Source organism: Cryptomeria japonica, chromosome 8 (genome assembly GCF_030272615.1).
Source record: "Cryptomeria japonica chromosome 8, Sugi_1.0, whole genome shotgun sequence".
In the NCBI taxonomy this organism is placed as follows: Eukaryota; Viridiplantae; Streptophyta; class Pinopsida; order Cupressales; family Cupressaceae; genus Cryptomeria; species Cryptomeria japonica.
This window is the reverse complement of record NC_081412.1, coordinates 51,651,082-51,668,445: the sequence shown is the minus strand read 5'-3', so window position 1 is coordinate 51,668,445 and position 17,364 is coordinate 51,651,082.

The following is a 17,364-nucleotide window of genomic DNA, read 5'->3' as shown; positions in this document are numbered from 1 at the left end:
CATTGTGATCAAGGTTAAGGTTTAAATCGTGCTTAGAGTGATGATTAGGGTAAGGGTTTAGGCTTAGGATTATGATAATGGGTAGGTCGTATATCATAGTTAGGGTTAGCATCAATGTTAGGGTTTCTTTTAGGATTAGGATTAGGGTTAGGGTTTGGGTTTATGGTTATAGTTAGGATTATGGTTAGGGTTAAGGTTTTATTTTAAGGTTAAGTCTATGATTAGAGTTTAGTGTTGGGGTTACAATTATGTTTAGGGTTTACATTAAAGTTAGGGTTAGAATTAGGGTCATGGTTCAATTACATTAAGGTTAGGGTTAAATTAATATTAAAGTTCAATTAGGATCAGAGTTTGGGCTAGATTAAGGTTAGGAATAGATTAGGATCAAAGATCAATTTGGGTTAGGGTTATGTTTAGGGAAGGATTATTGTTTGGGTTAGGGTTTAGGATCATTGTTAGGTTAGGGTTAGGGTTAGGGTTAGGATTATGATAAGGGTTATGGTTAAGTTTATTGTTTATATCATGATTGGCGTTAAGGTTAGATTTAGGATTGTGGTTAAGATTAGGGTTAGGGTTATTAATAGGATTATGTCTAGGGTTAGGGTTATGATTCAATTTAGGGTCATAATTAACACCATGGTTAGAGTTAGGTTTAGGTTTAGGGTCAGGGTTCAAGTATTATGGTTAGGGTTTACAATTAAGGATAGGGTTAGGGTTATGGTATGGGTTAGGATTAGGATTATGAATAGGATTTACTCTTAGGATGAGGGATAGGTTTTGGGATAGGTTTAGGGTTAGGGTTAAGGATAATCTTAGGGATGGATTTAGGGTTAGGGTTAGGAATATGGTTAGGGTTACAGTTCATGGTTAGGGTCAGGAATATGGTTAGGGTTAGGGTTTCTAGCACAGCTAGGGATATTGTTAGTTTGATGTTAACATCATTGTTAGGGTCAAGTTAATAATTAGTGTTAGTGTTAATTTAGGGTTAAGAATATAGTAAGGGTTAACATCATGGTTAGGTTAAGTTAACAATGAGGGTTAGGGTTAGATTTAGTGATTGGATTATGGTCAAGTTTAGGGTTAGGATTAAGGTTTCATATTAGATTTAGGGTTATTGTTAGGGTGATGTTTTATTAAAGATAAGGATTATTGTTAGGGTGATGTTTTATTAAAGATAAGGATTATTGTTAGGGTTTAGGATTATAGTTAAAGTTAGGGTTTAGGATTATGTTTAGGGTTTACATCGTAGTTAATTTTAGGTTAATGAATAGGGTTAGCCTTAGGTTTAGGGTTTGGATTACAATTAGGCTTTGGCTTAGAAATAGATTCAAGGTTAGGGAAAAGGTTTATGATTACTTTTATAGTTAAGGTTAGGGCTTAGGATTATGTTTAGGTTTAGGGTTATACTTACAATTATAGTTACTGTCAGGGATGCATCATAGTTAAGGACAATGCTCGGGTTAGGGGTAGGGTTATGGTTAGGGTTAGGGTATAGTGTTAGGATTAGGGTTAGATTTTGGGGTCTAGTTAGGATTAGTCTTTAGGATTATGGTTAAGGTTTATATCATAGTTAGGTTTAGGTTAATGGATAGGGTTAGACTTAACTTTAGGGTTAGGTTTTATCTTGGAGATAGATTCAAGGTTAGAGTTAGGGTTAGGATTTATGATTAGTGTTATAATTAGAGATATAATTTAATTTAGGGGTAGAGTTAGGGTTATTTTTTATATCATGGTTATGGTATGTTTTAATGGTTACTATTAGTATTAATATTAGGGATTACACCATGGTTAGGGTTAGGCTTAGTGTTAGGGTTATGGTTAGGATTTACATCATGAATAGGGTTATTATTAGGGTTAGGGCATATGATTAGGGTTATTGTTAGGATTAGGGTTTAATTATATGGCTAGACTAATAAGAAGAATTGAGTTGTTATAAGAATGTGAAATTGTTCACTGAACAATTAGACCAAACAATAAATAAATAAATAATATCAACATTTTAATGAATTTGCACAGCAAAAAAAATAATATGAAAATTGGGTAAAATTTTGCATCTGAATATTAGTTTCCAAGGCTCACCTAATATTAAATATTAATAGATCGGTAGAAATTAATGAACAGATCATTTAAATAAATAGGAAAAAAAATTAAAAATTTCAATAAAAATAGGAGACTTGTCTATGTATAGATTGAAAATAAAACTCTTGGGAATCATTTTAAGAGAGGAATTGTATTCTTCCTTGAGAAAATTCTGAGCAACTTCATTCAACATTCCCATCTCATCATTTGATGGTGTGCCTTGATCGCTATAGTGATTGGTGCATTTGATTTCCTACTATGGTGTCCAATGCAGATATCTGTTCCAAAAATTTCAATTTTTTTTCTTTCAAACATTCAAAATCTCAACAGACAAAGGAAAAAAGATGTAAGTTGTTCGTTTTTAGCAAATTCACACTAATTCTGAAAAAAAATTACCTTGAAGACATAATATGTCATCATATTCGTGTTTTGTCCATCTATTGCAACTGCCTACAACAGCGTTTCAACATTTTCTATGAACTCAGAAAATTCATGGAAAAAGTGATTAACAATGAAACCCATAGAGATTCACCTTCCTTCATCAAAAAATGTAAATTGCAGAAACAAATTAGCTAATTTTAAAATAGAAAGTCTAAATTGTAGAATCATCAAAGAAAGACTCCCACGAATATCGTATTAGCTAATTTTAAAATAGAAAGTCTAAATTGCTTGAACTATTCTAAATCTAAAATAGTGGTTGGAAAGTGGAAAATTAAATCAAGGAATAATAGAACATAATGTCCTATTATCTCATAACATAAATAAGTTGGCAGTAAACATCTGGTATTCCGTCTATGGAGCTGATTTTCATAGCGACTGGTTCATTCACTTTGGCCAGCTTTTCTACAATAGTTGCTACATTTGTTCTTGATTGGAGATTGCCCTTTGCTAATACCCATTCCATGTTTTGAATCGTTGGATGATCGCCCTTTTCTAACACCCATTCCATCTTTTGCAGAGCTTATTTGTGGAGCTTACAATGGAATTCTTCAACATTGCTATCATCTGCCCCTCTAAAATAGGAAAAGGTGAATGCCTCTTGCACTTCCGTTCTCCACAACCACTTCTTCTTCCATTATCGTCAGTTTCATAAGGCCAGTAAGCTGTGAAACGTTACCTCTGTTGCTTTGCGTTTGTAGTTACGTATAATTCAACTACAGGCGTTCCATAATCATTAATGGCAATGATATATAGTTTGGATTATTTAAACAGGCATGAGACCGTCATTTTTTTCTTAAAGGCATTTTGTGTTTACGGACAACTTCGATCCCATTGTAGATCGCCTCTCGGCGAAATAAAATAAATAAGATAATTGTTTAAAATGATTTACTTGGAATGATCAATTAATTAAATAAATATTTAATTAATATTGAGTGATTAATTTTGCCATGTGACATTTGATGATTTTAGAAATTAATTGTGTGCTCAAGATTTATTTAATTGCCTTTGGTTAGGACCTTGGTGATGTTGTCGAGATTAGGGGCTCATGGTTTAGATGACCATTTTTAGGGTATTACATTTGCCCCTCTTTGAATTAATGTGTGAGCAGCATGTTGGTTCAAATAAAATTTGATGTCTAGGAGATACCAGTTCTGAACTTGATTGATCACGAACTAGATGAAAAGCAAGGTGTTTAGCTTGATTCGAAGTGACGAAGTTGAATGAAGTCTGATTAAAGTGATATTGATCCCGAACTTGATTGAACTTAGGAATGATAGAAAATAAAAGATACCAAACTTGAACTTGATTGATCAAGAAGAGGATCTTACCAATCTAGAACTTGATTAAACTAGCCACAGTGAGTGAAGATAAAATCGATCTTGAACTTGATGATCAAGATACGATGAGCGAAGATAAACTGTCCAGCTTGATTCAAAGCGACGAAACTGAACACCTGCTTAGATTGAGTGTGATAAAAGATACTCTTTAAAACCTTGATTGAGTTTAAACGAATAATCAACTTGATAAAAAGTGATGAAACTGATTAACGTTAAGAGATTGATTCAGATAAAAGACAAATATCAGCTTGATTTGAAGCGATGAAACTGATATGCCCCTAGTGATTGATTCGATTCAGATGATCGAGAGATCTCAACTTGATATAAAGTGATGAAGATGAGATGCCCCTTAGCAATAAGGATTTGATTGATTTTCTTTAGTTGAAAAAGATGTTTTACTTGACTTTCGATGAAGATTTGAAAATTTTCTTGACATTTGAAGATTTAAGGTCATAAGGTCACGAGTATGCCCCCTCGGGAGTGAACTCAAAAGATAACGAGAGTACATTATAGGCAATTATTGGTGATGATAAGTTATTTGAGTACAAATTGATCCTAAGGAATGTTTGAAAATTCGGCATTGATTGATGAGAAGCTAAGCACAAAGTTGTTGTGTAGAATTGAAATTGAGATTCAACGTTGATTCAAGAGAAATTGAGCGCAATTTGAGGAAAGAATGAGCATTTGATGAAAAAGCACTAAGTGGTCCAAATTTTGAAATTGACTAGCAAAATGATCTCGAATTTTGATTTCGATCCTGAAAATGGAATCAGGACGGGCAAATTAGCTAAGGGTACAATTTCTATGTCCATCAGAGCAAGTTGAAAAATTATGGTTTTGGCTATATATGGGACAAAAGTGTCATTTTCAAATCATTTTATCCCTCCAAGTTTGAAAATTCAAAAAGCCTTTTGTGAAAAAAATGGTGGTCCCTACTTGTATGCATCGATTCGAGTGCCAAAGATTACATAATCGACCCCGAAACTATGAGCCAACTGTAAGTGATCGATCTTAAACCTCTTTATGTTTTCAATTTTGAATTTTTTTGCTCATTTTTCAAGTTTTTTGCATGTTTGGGGTCGGGTTTCATGTTTTATCATGCGAGGTAGGATTCTGTCTCGTACGAGTAACTGTTAAATTTTATTTTGTCATTTTAGGCCACTAGAATTGTCATTCAGACCCTACCCTCGTGTTGTATGACATATCTGTAAAAAGACCATTTTGTCGTGCAAAGTCTAATAGTTTGTCATTTGGGAATGTTTTATCGTACGACGACCATTCCCGACTCATACGAGATGCTGCCCTTGTGTGTTTTGTTGTTTGGGAAACAATGAACATTTTTGAAGCTCTAAACTTTAAATTTTGATTTTGCACTTAATGTAGTTAGATTTGCGTGATGTTTTACTTCTCTTGTAGGCTCATTTGGAATGTTTTCTGATGCTTCGTTGTTGGAATTTTTTGCAGGTTCAATTACCTCATGTGCTCTTCAGATGCGTTTATCCTCCCACCATGGCATTAATATGACATTTATCAGAGGTTGATCCGACTCATATTGACTTGTGCGGTTTGACTCATCTTCTTGGTTTACCAGATATCCATGTGAATCACGGTATGCTCACAACATTGGTTGAGCATTTCCATTTAGAGCATAACACATTTCATTTACCAGTGGGGGAGTTGACTATCACTCCCGAGGATATATATAGGATCCTTCATATCCCTTTTGCTAGGGATAAGGTGGATTATGATGCAACATTGTTACTTGGACTACAGGTAGTTAGGCATGTATTCTGGGATCCAAATATTTTGACCCATTCCATTAGTTGGGACATTATGATGAGCAAATACAGTGAGGAGTTTCCTTTGGCGTGTGTTCTAGAAGGATTTATTGGCTGTTTTCTGATGCCAAATAGAGGGCAGCAGGGTTTCTAGTGTGGATGGGGTAGGATGTTGATGAGATTGATAGAGACCCCTCAGAGGCTTGGCTGGTGTTCTTGTATATTAGCCCACATGTATCGCAAGATGCATGAGATTGTATATATGGATGGTAGGAGCATGGTTGCAGGTGTATTTATTTTATAGGTTTGGGCTTGGGAGCACCTCCCAGTTTGTCGATCGATAGTTGATGATAGTAGAAAGCTTGGGCAATCGATTATATAGGTATGTCGGTTATGTCATGTAGCCCCATTTGGGCAAGACAGATTTTGGGTGGCAACATTTAGATGACCTAATAGCTATAGTGTGGAGACCTTACAGAGGTTTAGAACCATGGGATGACTAGCGGCTGGTTTATAGGGACCTTTTTGTTTGGTGCCCTCTTATCGGGAGATTGTAGACTATTGTTGAGTGGTTCGTTGTATCATGGGTGATGAGGTAGTATGGTCGACCTCAGGGGGTGTCGTAGAAGTATACAGCTTATGCGCGTTATGCGGATGAGTAGAGACAAGGATGGTCTCCACGGTTGTCCTATGCTTTGGCTATGCAGGAGCTAACTAGTCTACAATGCCTTAGATGGGACTATATGGATGATGTTGCGGATGCGAGGGTATTGCCCCAGTACAGAGATTGGTTCCAGCATCATCCATTTCCTAGGTTTACAGATTCAGGTGAGCAACCACCTCACATAGAGGATACCCCCGCACCAGGACAAGGATAGGGTCAGAGGCAGGGTCAGAGGCAGGGTCAGAGACAGGGACAGAAAGCTGAGGCTCTGAGGAAGACAGGTGGTGATCCCGGTGCTAGTAGTAGCAGGGTTCCAGCTAGTGTAGGACAACAAAGGGGTGAGGGTGGATTTGTTGGGGGTATAGGTGTTAGATTGGGCAGAGCTGAGGAGGAGCGAGAAACTCCAAGATAGGTTCGGTAGCAAAGGGAGGAGCAGGGTGGAGCTGGAGGTAGATATGGAGGTGGAGATGGGGGTGGAGAGCTTGCGAGAGAGAAGGGGACTGATGCTGGATGGTCGATGAGGGCACGTTTAGCGGAGTTGTAGTCACAGTTGATAGTGGTTCAGGCTCAGTTGGCGGAGCAAGATCGGTAGCTTGTAGAGGTGAGGGTTGAGTGAGATCGTCAACTGGCTGAGCTGAGAGTAGAGCGGGATTGTTAGGTCACAGCGATGAGAGTAGAGTGAGACACCCTTCAGCAGGAGGTTTTGCATCAAAATAGCAAGGCAGCCTACTATGTTGTAGCATATAGCATGGCAGTTCTAGATGCATAGCAGGTTGTTCCTTATTCGCAATATATGGCACAGTTTGAGGGAGCGTGGGCACCTCGTCAGGATCCTTATCATCAGGCTCCTCCTCCTCCTCCTCCACCTAGCAATGAGGGAGAGGGCGCCAGCTAGATATTTCTTTTTGTAGTAGTGATATTGTTTTGTAGACACACCCATTTTTTGTAGCCTATATGATTCTTGCTCCAATGGGAGTTTGTACATGTCATTGGACATCATTTTGTACTCTTAGACTTGATACGATATATATATATATGAGATCGATTTGACTTCATTGTACTTGTGTTGATTCGATAATGAGATGTTTTCTATGTGTTGTAATCTATATGTATGCATTTATGATTTAGTATGAATGTAAGTAATGTAAATGATTATGGATGTCTATTTTTGTTTCTTTTCATATGCAAATAGATGAATGTGAATGAGTAATGCAAATTTTTCATTTTTCTATGCAATAAGATGAATTCAAATGAATGATAGTGAATGTATGAGTCTATATAAGATGCTCATGTATGCAACTAACATCTCAATACATAAGTACTCGATTGGAGAAATGATAAAAAGAGACCACTTAGCTAAGAAATGATGAAGCTTCCAGCTCTCATTCAGAAAATAAGGAGATCATTGTTACCATACTGAAATCACTCTAAATTCACAAGATGTAGAATGAAATGCAAAATGCAACCTAAACCTAGTCACTGGATTTTGAAAAGCTTAATTTTCATCATTGGGCATTTTACAACCACAACAGGTAGATTAGAGTTCCTTGCTTTTCATGTGCAATATTAATTATCTTGTCCACAATGACCCTTTTTCCTCATTCATATCCTTGGACAGATTACGCATGGACTCGGACTGCACAATAAATATATTCCCTCAAAACAGACAAATAAATGATGGGAACCTCCCTGTAGCATTCAAATAAGTAGAGTCGAGGTATGTGAGGCAATTTCACCTTGATGTGAAGGCTCTTATCACAGAAACCCAGCTAATTTAGATGTTTCCAGATCATTGGGATCATTCCTACAAGTAGAAAACAAGAAAATATTATGCCCCCAATCCTTGCTTCTCTTAGTCAAGATAGACTTCCTTGAGTTACTCAGAGGGATAATAATCGAAAACTAAAATAAAAGACATCACACAAAGAAAATTTCATGCATATCTCAAACAGTTTAGTGATTGTTTTCAGTAATGTTGTTTTGCTTGTGTACTCAGTGATAAAACTCTTCAGTAGTCAGGAGACAGGTGACTGACTCGGAGTGGACGACCAGGTTTCACTGACGTAAGGTTGACTTGGTTGATACTGCTTAGGACATGTAATGTGCTCTTGTCGATTACCTAAGACTAGGACATTGATCGATTTCAAGCCATGAGGGTTCCAATGAACCAGGATGTCACAAAAGTGACTGAAATATCTACAAGAGAAATCAAAGATGCATGAAAGTGGGAATGCCAACGTTGCGTTGATAGATGGAGCACTTGAGTACAAGAGGTGCCTATTTGCCAGGTTTTCACCTGCTTGGCAAAGATTTCTTTTTTTCTTTAGGACTTCTTCTGATTTTTAGGATTTCTTTAGGACTTTTTCTGGTTTTTAGGATTTCTTCAAAACATTTTATGATTTTTAGGATTTCTTCAGGACTTTTTCTCATTTTTAGGATTTCTTCAAGACATTTTATGATTTTTTATGATTTTTTAATGTTTGTCCCTAGTGTCTAGCAAGGCAAAAGGGATTTTGAGTACATGAATGGATAAGCGAATGATGGTGGACACTTTCAAGGACTATCTCACAACGTTAATCCAAGCACAGGGTCCAGATATAGAAATGTAAACCAATGATTTTAGCGATGTAAAGCAAGGATTTTAGTGTAACGAAACCATATGGTCCAAAGAAGTGGCCATGTCAAGAGGTTTGTGGAAAACATGTTTTTGCATTTTGTCCATAGTGTTGATCAAGATCAAGGGATAGATTTGGATATGAGGCAGTTATGACAAGCAAGATCAAAAGGGAGTAATGAAGGATGTAAGTGAGCAATGGAGAGGAGCTAAAGAGTCTGGATCAAGTGCAATATATAGGACATACAAAAATTGTAAAGATACTTAACCTTGTCAAGATCAAAGGTGGAAAATGGATATGAATTTAGATAGAGCGAATGGGGGATAATGGAGGATGAAGGATAATGGAGGAAGATGGATAATAGATGGATGTACATGGATGGAACTTGCCCCCAGTGTAAAGTGAAAAAGGATAATGGATTATGCATGACACCTATTTGCCAGGTTTTCATCATGGTACTTGCCCAAGGCGCCACAAGAAGTGGTTTTCACACAAGGATGAATTTATTTCTCTTTACTTTTTTTTTTCTTTTTTTTTTCACTTTTTCATCATTTTTTTTTCCTTTTGGAAGATAATGGAGGCATGATAGGGGATGGAAGAAGGACCCCAATGTCTCACTACTTTGGATGGTACCCTTAGAATATGAGTTACAATAGACCATGGCTATGAAGGTATGCTCAAAGATGTTGGCAGGATAATGAAATGAAACTAGGGCAAGGATTTATGCAAAGGATTGGATAAGAGGGATGGAAGGGTGAAAAAGAGGTGTTGGAATAATTCTGTATGGCTAGATGGAAATGCTGGAAAGATCAACATTGGCACATGCCTTGAGGGATGGTGGACATATGGAAGAGAAGTGAATCTCAGATTTTGAGATTTAGATGGAGGAAAGGTTACTGGATTTTGGGGTATAAGAACCCAAAATGGATGAAGGAGGTGATAGAGGAATAGACTCGGAAGGTTTGGATGGAGGAACAATAATTTTGGATGCCAATTTTGATTTTTCTTTAGACTGTTGTGCTTCAAGGAGCTGCTTAGGGATCCACATGGTTTTTGATTTTTCATGCTTTTGTAGTTCTTTAGAGCACATCTCTTGTACAAGTGCCTTAGGAACCCATATTACTTTTGACTTTTCTTGTTTCTTTATGGGCCTTTGTGGCTTTTTGTATTTTTCTTTGTTTCGACATGTCGATTAGATGGGACATATTGATCCTTAAATACATGTGGATTACTTGACTTATGACTTTTATGCTTGGCATCCAAATTGATTGGATAAGGAAAAGAGTGTATGAATGGATAGGAATTATATGGAGGTATTTTAGATGGATGGAAGGTACTTGAAGATGTGTGCCTTTGTTGATCCTGCATAATGGATGGAGGGATATAGGGACCTAGAATGGATGGAAGAGATGATGGGGAAAGCGTATATTTGGATTTAACTGGAGAAATGTAGGATTTATGAGAGATACCAACATCTTGAGAGATGTCCTTGATGCCATGACCTTTAACATTTTATTTAATATGGAGGGGTTCTTTCTTGTGGAGATCTATCCCTTTGCCTTTATAAATATTTTGACTTGTAGGATACACTGTGCTTTGGAAAGAAGGTGCGGGTCCATTATGAGATGAAGGTGGAATGTAAGGAATGATAGGATCACGAGAGGGATTTGTAGGCATGATGGATCCTTGAGGTGAAAATGGAGGATTATGATAAGGAGGCGAAGGGATACTTTGATCTTGACATGGAAGAGGACCATTGGATAGAGTAGGAAGGGTGTTTGACTCTTTGTTTTGAATAGGACCATTTGAAAAGGTGGAAGAGGCATCATGATCTTTCTTAGGAAGTGGATTAGGAATGGGATTTGGAAGGATTCTTTGCTCTTGAGATGGAAGGAGTTCATCTTGGAAGAAATGGAAAGGTATAAGGGGATCATCATGGGATTGTAGGGAAACAAGATCTTTTTCAATCATTAGATGGGATTGAGAAGTTTTGGTGTCTTGATCTTGATTTATGGTAGGACTTATTCTTTTATTTTCTAGATTATCCTCTTGACATGAAGCCATTTCTAAGGAAGAGGTAGTGTTTTTTATATGCATTGAGGATTCTTGGAAGGTGTTCATATTTTGGTATGATGGGGAAGCATTTTGGAAAGGGCCTTCTGGAGTGGGTATGATTGGAATTGGAGTGCATGATGGTATAAGATCTAGGATTTTTAAATCTTTAGAGGAACTTGTATAAATATTGCCATTAACTTGGATTTCCATAGGAGATAGCCCTTGAAGGTAAACATGAGAAGTTTCATTGTTTGAAGGAGATGGTATGAATTGTTTCTGAGAATTTTTAGGAGATGGAGGCATCATGGAAGAGATGGAGGCCACATATGGAACCTTTCTAGACATAGGTTCATGATTTTGATCCTTCTTAGAAGTAGTTCCTTCTTTTTCTTTTGGTGAGTCATTAGGATATTCAATTTCAATGACACCATCATTAAGGAGATCTTGAATCTTATGTTTTAATTCCATAAACATTTAAGTCTTATGTTTGTTATGCCTATGATATGCACAGTAACTACTCAAAACTTCACATCCCCATGTGGTCTTTTTAGGCAATATGATAAGATTGTTCTTAAGTAGCTCTTCCAAAGCTAACTCAATAGATTGCCCCAAAGGTGTAAACTGTCTATCAAGGGAATAGATGTCTTTTTGTCTTGGTGAAGGTGTTTTGTGATCTTGTATGAGATTTGGTCTTTGATTGTCAATTATTTGTTGGTATTCGATTGTCAAATCACATTATCATTTTAGCATTCCTTGAAGTTTCTCACACTTGATATCATACATTTGTTTTTCAAATGGAGTCATTGATTTATTTTGTTGGATTTTCATGTCATATATTTCTTCCTTGATATCTTGAAGCATTTGAGCCAATGTAGCCATGGGAATTGAAGCTAAGGTAGCCATGGGCTTCTTACTTTTGTCAGAATTTAGAAGAGCTTCTAGTTTGAATGGGCTAAATGTGTTGCAGAAGTCAAGATCAAATCGCAGCTAGTAGTTCGTTTAACGTAGTGATTGAGAGAAGTTACTAAGATCTAGTTTGGTTTCAGGAATTAACTATCCTGTGTAAGACATTATCTAAGTTAATTTAGGTTCGATAAGATGTCGTTTGAACTAGCTAAGAGATGATCGAAAAAATCGCACAACACAATGATAGGGGTACACAATCAAGGTTGTTTATGCTCAAGAGGATGATAACTAGTTTTAGGTTTGTTCTAGACTGCTTTAGATAGGTTTGACTGTTCTGGACTGGCAAAATCAGAGACTCGTATGATAGGATTTCTGAGACCGTACGGCAATATAATAGCTTCAGGACGACAACATTTTTGTTTCGTACGAGTTGCTACCTAGTACCATACGAGAAATGGGCATGTCCCAAACGACAAAGGATTCAGTGCAGTTTTGTCTCGTATGACACAATATTTAGCTTAAATGATAGATTGTTGGGTCTCGTACGATAGAGGATTTAGCTCGGATGACAATTTAGAAGACTCGTACAACACAGGATGTGGTGTAGGATGACAAATGATCAAGTTCATACGACTGTTAACAGTTAAGAGACAAAGATTCTGAGTTTTTCAATAGCTGAGTATTACAACTGAGTATGACCAATTCTGAGGTGGACTAATTTTTGACCGAGATAGACTAGTTTTGGCATGGATAGAGTTTTATCACTGAGTTGTTGATTTGTTTTCTCCAGTTTTAGTATTTTATTTTTAGTTTCAGGGATGAAAACATAGAAAACATGCAGTATGAATAGTAACTCCAATCACAATATGCAAACCCTATGGAAGTTCGCTTAGAGAAGAAAACCTTTGCTTGCTGACTTAGGTACACACCCAATAGCTAATCAGAATATGGTTGTTGAGTCTCATGCAATGGATTCTCAACGCCATATTAGCCGACTCCAAATGCTAATGGGGGTATGATATGGCAATTGTCTTGGGAGAGTTACTATCTTTCTTGCACAAAGATTATCAACCTTTCAGAGGTGAATCAAGTAGCTTCTAATTTTAATTGGATCTAGTAAGGGTTCTGTTTGGTGCATCGAGGTATAAACTCAATTAAGAGGTCTCCCAGCCTTGAAAACCAAGGTTCAATATACCCGAAGGTACTGAGGAGAGTTATCCCCGAGCACTGTCATTGACTTGATTTTCATCAAATCACATTTATTTTATAGTGGGTTGGAGTACTTGGCATTTAGCCATTCCCCTCACACCGGCCGTAACGGCTTTAAGAGTTTTTCAACCCCTCAGGAGGGCAGGCTTGCTAAAGATGTAGAAATATCAAAAAAAGAAAATGCCTCAAGGGTCTAGATTTTTGATTGTCTAAAAAAGACAATAGCATACTCTCCTACCTCTCAGAATTTTCTAAAAACACAAAAGATAGATTTGTTCATTAACCAGATAGCAAGTTAGGTGCCTATAAAAAATTAAAGAAAACACAATGTTTGATTGATTCTCTTTAGGCAACCTGCAAAAACAATGTATCCATAGTCATGTTGTTTTTATTCTTTGATATTCATATGTTTGATGATAAATTCTTTGAGAAGCGTCCTACAAGAAATTGGTTTGGTCGTGAAAATACCAGGTAGACAGAAGACAATTTAGGGTTAGCGTTAGCGTAATCAAAATTTAATTCAAGAAAAACCTTGAAAAGTGAAACTTGCTTTAATCCAACAGAAAATAGAATTGTACGACAATTATCATAGAATGAAACGATGAAAGGATTTTATTGTACGAGTTAGAACTAAGCATAGGATGACAGAAGACAAAATCAAATATTTAGAACAGAATGTCATACGAAACAATTTTTTGATTCGTATGACAAATAACAGGCTTCAATATAATGTCGTACGATGCAGTGAAACTACTCGTACAATATTTTGCAGAGATTGTACGGACGAAACCTGCAGGATAAAAAAATGATTTTGAGGCTGAAAAATTAGTCTTTTGCCCCACGGTGGGTGCCAAAAATGTGTGTGTGAAAAGTGGACCTGTATCTGTATCTGGAATACACAACACTTCAATTAAGTCATTAGATGCATGGTTAGTAAATCAATAATCAATGATTAATAAACCATTACAAAGTGACCCATTGCCTTCTAGTAAATGCGAGTTTAGATTGCTCTGAGATTGCTAAGATATGCAGTGACTAGACAACACCTAAATAAAGGATTTTTAAATATGAGCATGATATGAGCTAAATGGATGCAATATTTAAGCTAGATATGCAAGATTAATCTAACACAATTTAAGAAATATATGAATATTTAAGCTAAATGATTTAAGCAATATGAAATAATTAATATGCAATATCTCAACGAACCTAGAGCAAAAACAACATAATAACAATATATTCTCTAGGATTTTTGAATGAGAGATGAGAGCCTGAATTTATAGAAAATTCAGAAAGAAACCAAAGGCTGAGATCAAATGATGATGAGCGGTCAAGATTTTCCAAGAGGAAGCACAATCCAGGTGAATTGATGTGATTGGATGTTTTTCTCAATTTTAAAGGAAATTGAACTAAAATTAAGATAAAATCAAGAAAAAACTGATTTATTCTCTATTTCATTCAATTTTAATATTTAATTGTTTTAATTGCTTTCTTTGAGATTTATCTATCAATTTTTAATTTATTTTTTCAAGATTATCTCCAATTGATTTCTTTTCTCAAATTTTGAATTCTTTTTTGGTCAATTAATTCATTTTTTTGATTTATTTCCTTTTTTGAAGATTTGTGCTCATAATTTCCAATTCCTCTTTCTTGATTTGTTTCCTTTTTTGAAGATTTATGGCAATTTTTATTTATTTTTCAAATTAATTCCTCTTTTTTAATGATTTAATGGTAAATTGATTTATTTAATTAAATATGCTAGGATATTTAATAAAATAAATAAGATAATTGTTTAAAATGATTTACTTGGAATGATCAATTAATTAAATAAATATTTAATTAATATTGAGTGATTAATTTTGCCATGTGACATTTGATGATTTTAGAAATTAATTGTGTGCTCAAGATTTATTTGATTGCCTTTGGTTAGGACCTTGGTGACGTTGTCGAGATTAGGGGTTCATGGTTTAGATGACCATTTTTAGGGTATTACAGTGAAAACCTTTCTCGAAAACCCTAGTATACTCTGTTTGAATCTTTCCATTCTCATCACAAAGGGATTTTAACTGAGTGTAAATATACAGTGATCCTAGATCCTCAATCTTACAATTAATATAGCTCAACAAATCTCCTTTTACTAAAACTCCACTAGGAACTTGTGATAATGCATTATACGACATAATTTGTTCCACCTCTACAACTTCCATTGGCTTAGATGTAATCATTAACCTTTCTACAAACTTTGAAGATGATGCCATTTCAAATGAACAAGATTCGAAGAAGGATTTTTAAATAAATACCTTATTTCACGCACGCTGCCTCGTTTACCAGTTGAATGCCCAAGTGCACACCAGTTTGATCTTCTACAACCTTCAAATCATCTTGATTGCAAATCACAATGCAACTTCGACAATTATCAACCAACAATCTTTCTTAGCTCAGCAAGCATTCCAAATTTCTTTCTCGAATGCGTTAGGGTAAAAATAACAAAGTGAAAACTCACTTTTATCATTTTTACCTACTGCATTAAATGCTTGCATGTTAGGGTTACAAACCCTAATTTCACCACTCAAGGAGAAGACCAGTTGATAACATATTAACAAAAAGTTATCAAAATTTCATGCTTGAAAATTCTCTTACCGCTCATTTATCTCAAGGGTTCGGAGGAGGATTTACCATTAATCTCCCCTTAGCCATATTTAAAAGGCTTAATTCACTGGTGTAGAGTTCTCTACATTGGGTGAAGGAACAATTTCTTCTCCAGGTGAGTCATCACTCTTCTTCTTCCATATCCAATTCATTTCCTCTCTAGTTTCTTCAATATTAACTATCTGTTTTCCTTTATGATCCTTAGAAGAATTGACTGGTTTGTTATTTCTGGATCTACAAAAAATTTTAAGGTGCCCCAGTTTGTTGCAGTGATAACAGTCCATACCAGATGATTTCCAAGGTCTTGCATTTCCTCTCCCAGTTCTTCTTCTATAGTTCATATCCACATGACCAAAGTTATTACATATGGTACACATGACATTTGTTACCTTTTCCATATCAAATGGACTAAACTAGTTGTCATAGGGTCTTTGCCAGTTCATGTTGACCCGGTTGTCAAAATTCCTCACCCAGTTGCCATTTGGCCTTGGATGCATATGCAGTATAAGATTATTCACTCCATATCTACACTTAATAGATACATGTCCATACATTCCACATGTGAAGCAATGACCTTCAAACTTCTTAGACACATACCTGGCATTAGTGTTGAAACTTGCATTTTTGTTAGGTTCGTTTCTACAAACATTTGTAGTGTGACCAGGTTTATGGAAAACAAACAAACATGTTTAAAGACCTTCTTACCGGTAGGCTTATTGACCTTAGGAGTAGATTTGTTCTTAAGAGTGTTGCTCTTGGTACTGGAGGATTCACCTTTTTCAGATGTGTGAAAACCAAGTCCAAAGGTATAACCTTTCATTCTTTGTGATTGAATTTGTTCTTCCAACAAGATTGAGCTTTTAATGAACTTGTCCAATTTCCCATTTGCTTCAGTAATCTATTTGGTGAGATCTTCTTTGACAGGTTCTCTTTCAGAAATGATGCTAATTCAAGATCTAGCTGCAAGTTCTCTTTCTCTTCTCTTTCAACATTCAAATGCTCATGCAAGGTATAATTTTCTCGCTTGATCTTGGAAATATCTTTATCTCTTTCCTTGATAAGATCTTCAATAGCTCTTCTGGCTTCTAGTTCCTGACTCATGTAGATAGTAAGACTTTCTAGCTCTCTCCTTAGATTTATCTTTTCACCATTTAACTTTTCAACCTCTTCAGCTAAAGCATCAATATTGGCCTCATCTGAAGAACTATTATCAGATATCTCCAATAGTTGTTCAATGAGCTCTCTCCTTTTGACTTGAGAAGCTTTCAGTTTGACCCTAAGGCTTTCAAGCTCATTTATGCTAGCTTCTAGCTCTCTAGCCATCTCAAGGTAGCTCATGTCCCCCATGGTGGTTTCAAGGCTTCCTTCTAAGAGATTAGGATTCAAATAAATTAGGCTCTGATACCAATTGATGGACTTGAAAAGAACTGAGAGGGGGGGTTGAATCAGTGACACCAAAAATGATACTACTTTAGCTAGTAACCAGTAGATGAACTTAACAAGTTTATTGTACACAATGCATACAATCCAAAATAATATAACAAAATTCACAATAAATAAAACATCCACCTAACACAAATATTTATACATGGAAAACCCAAATAGGTAAAAACCACAGTGAGATGGAACTC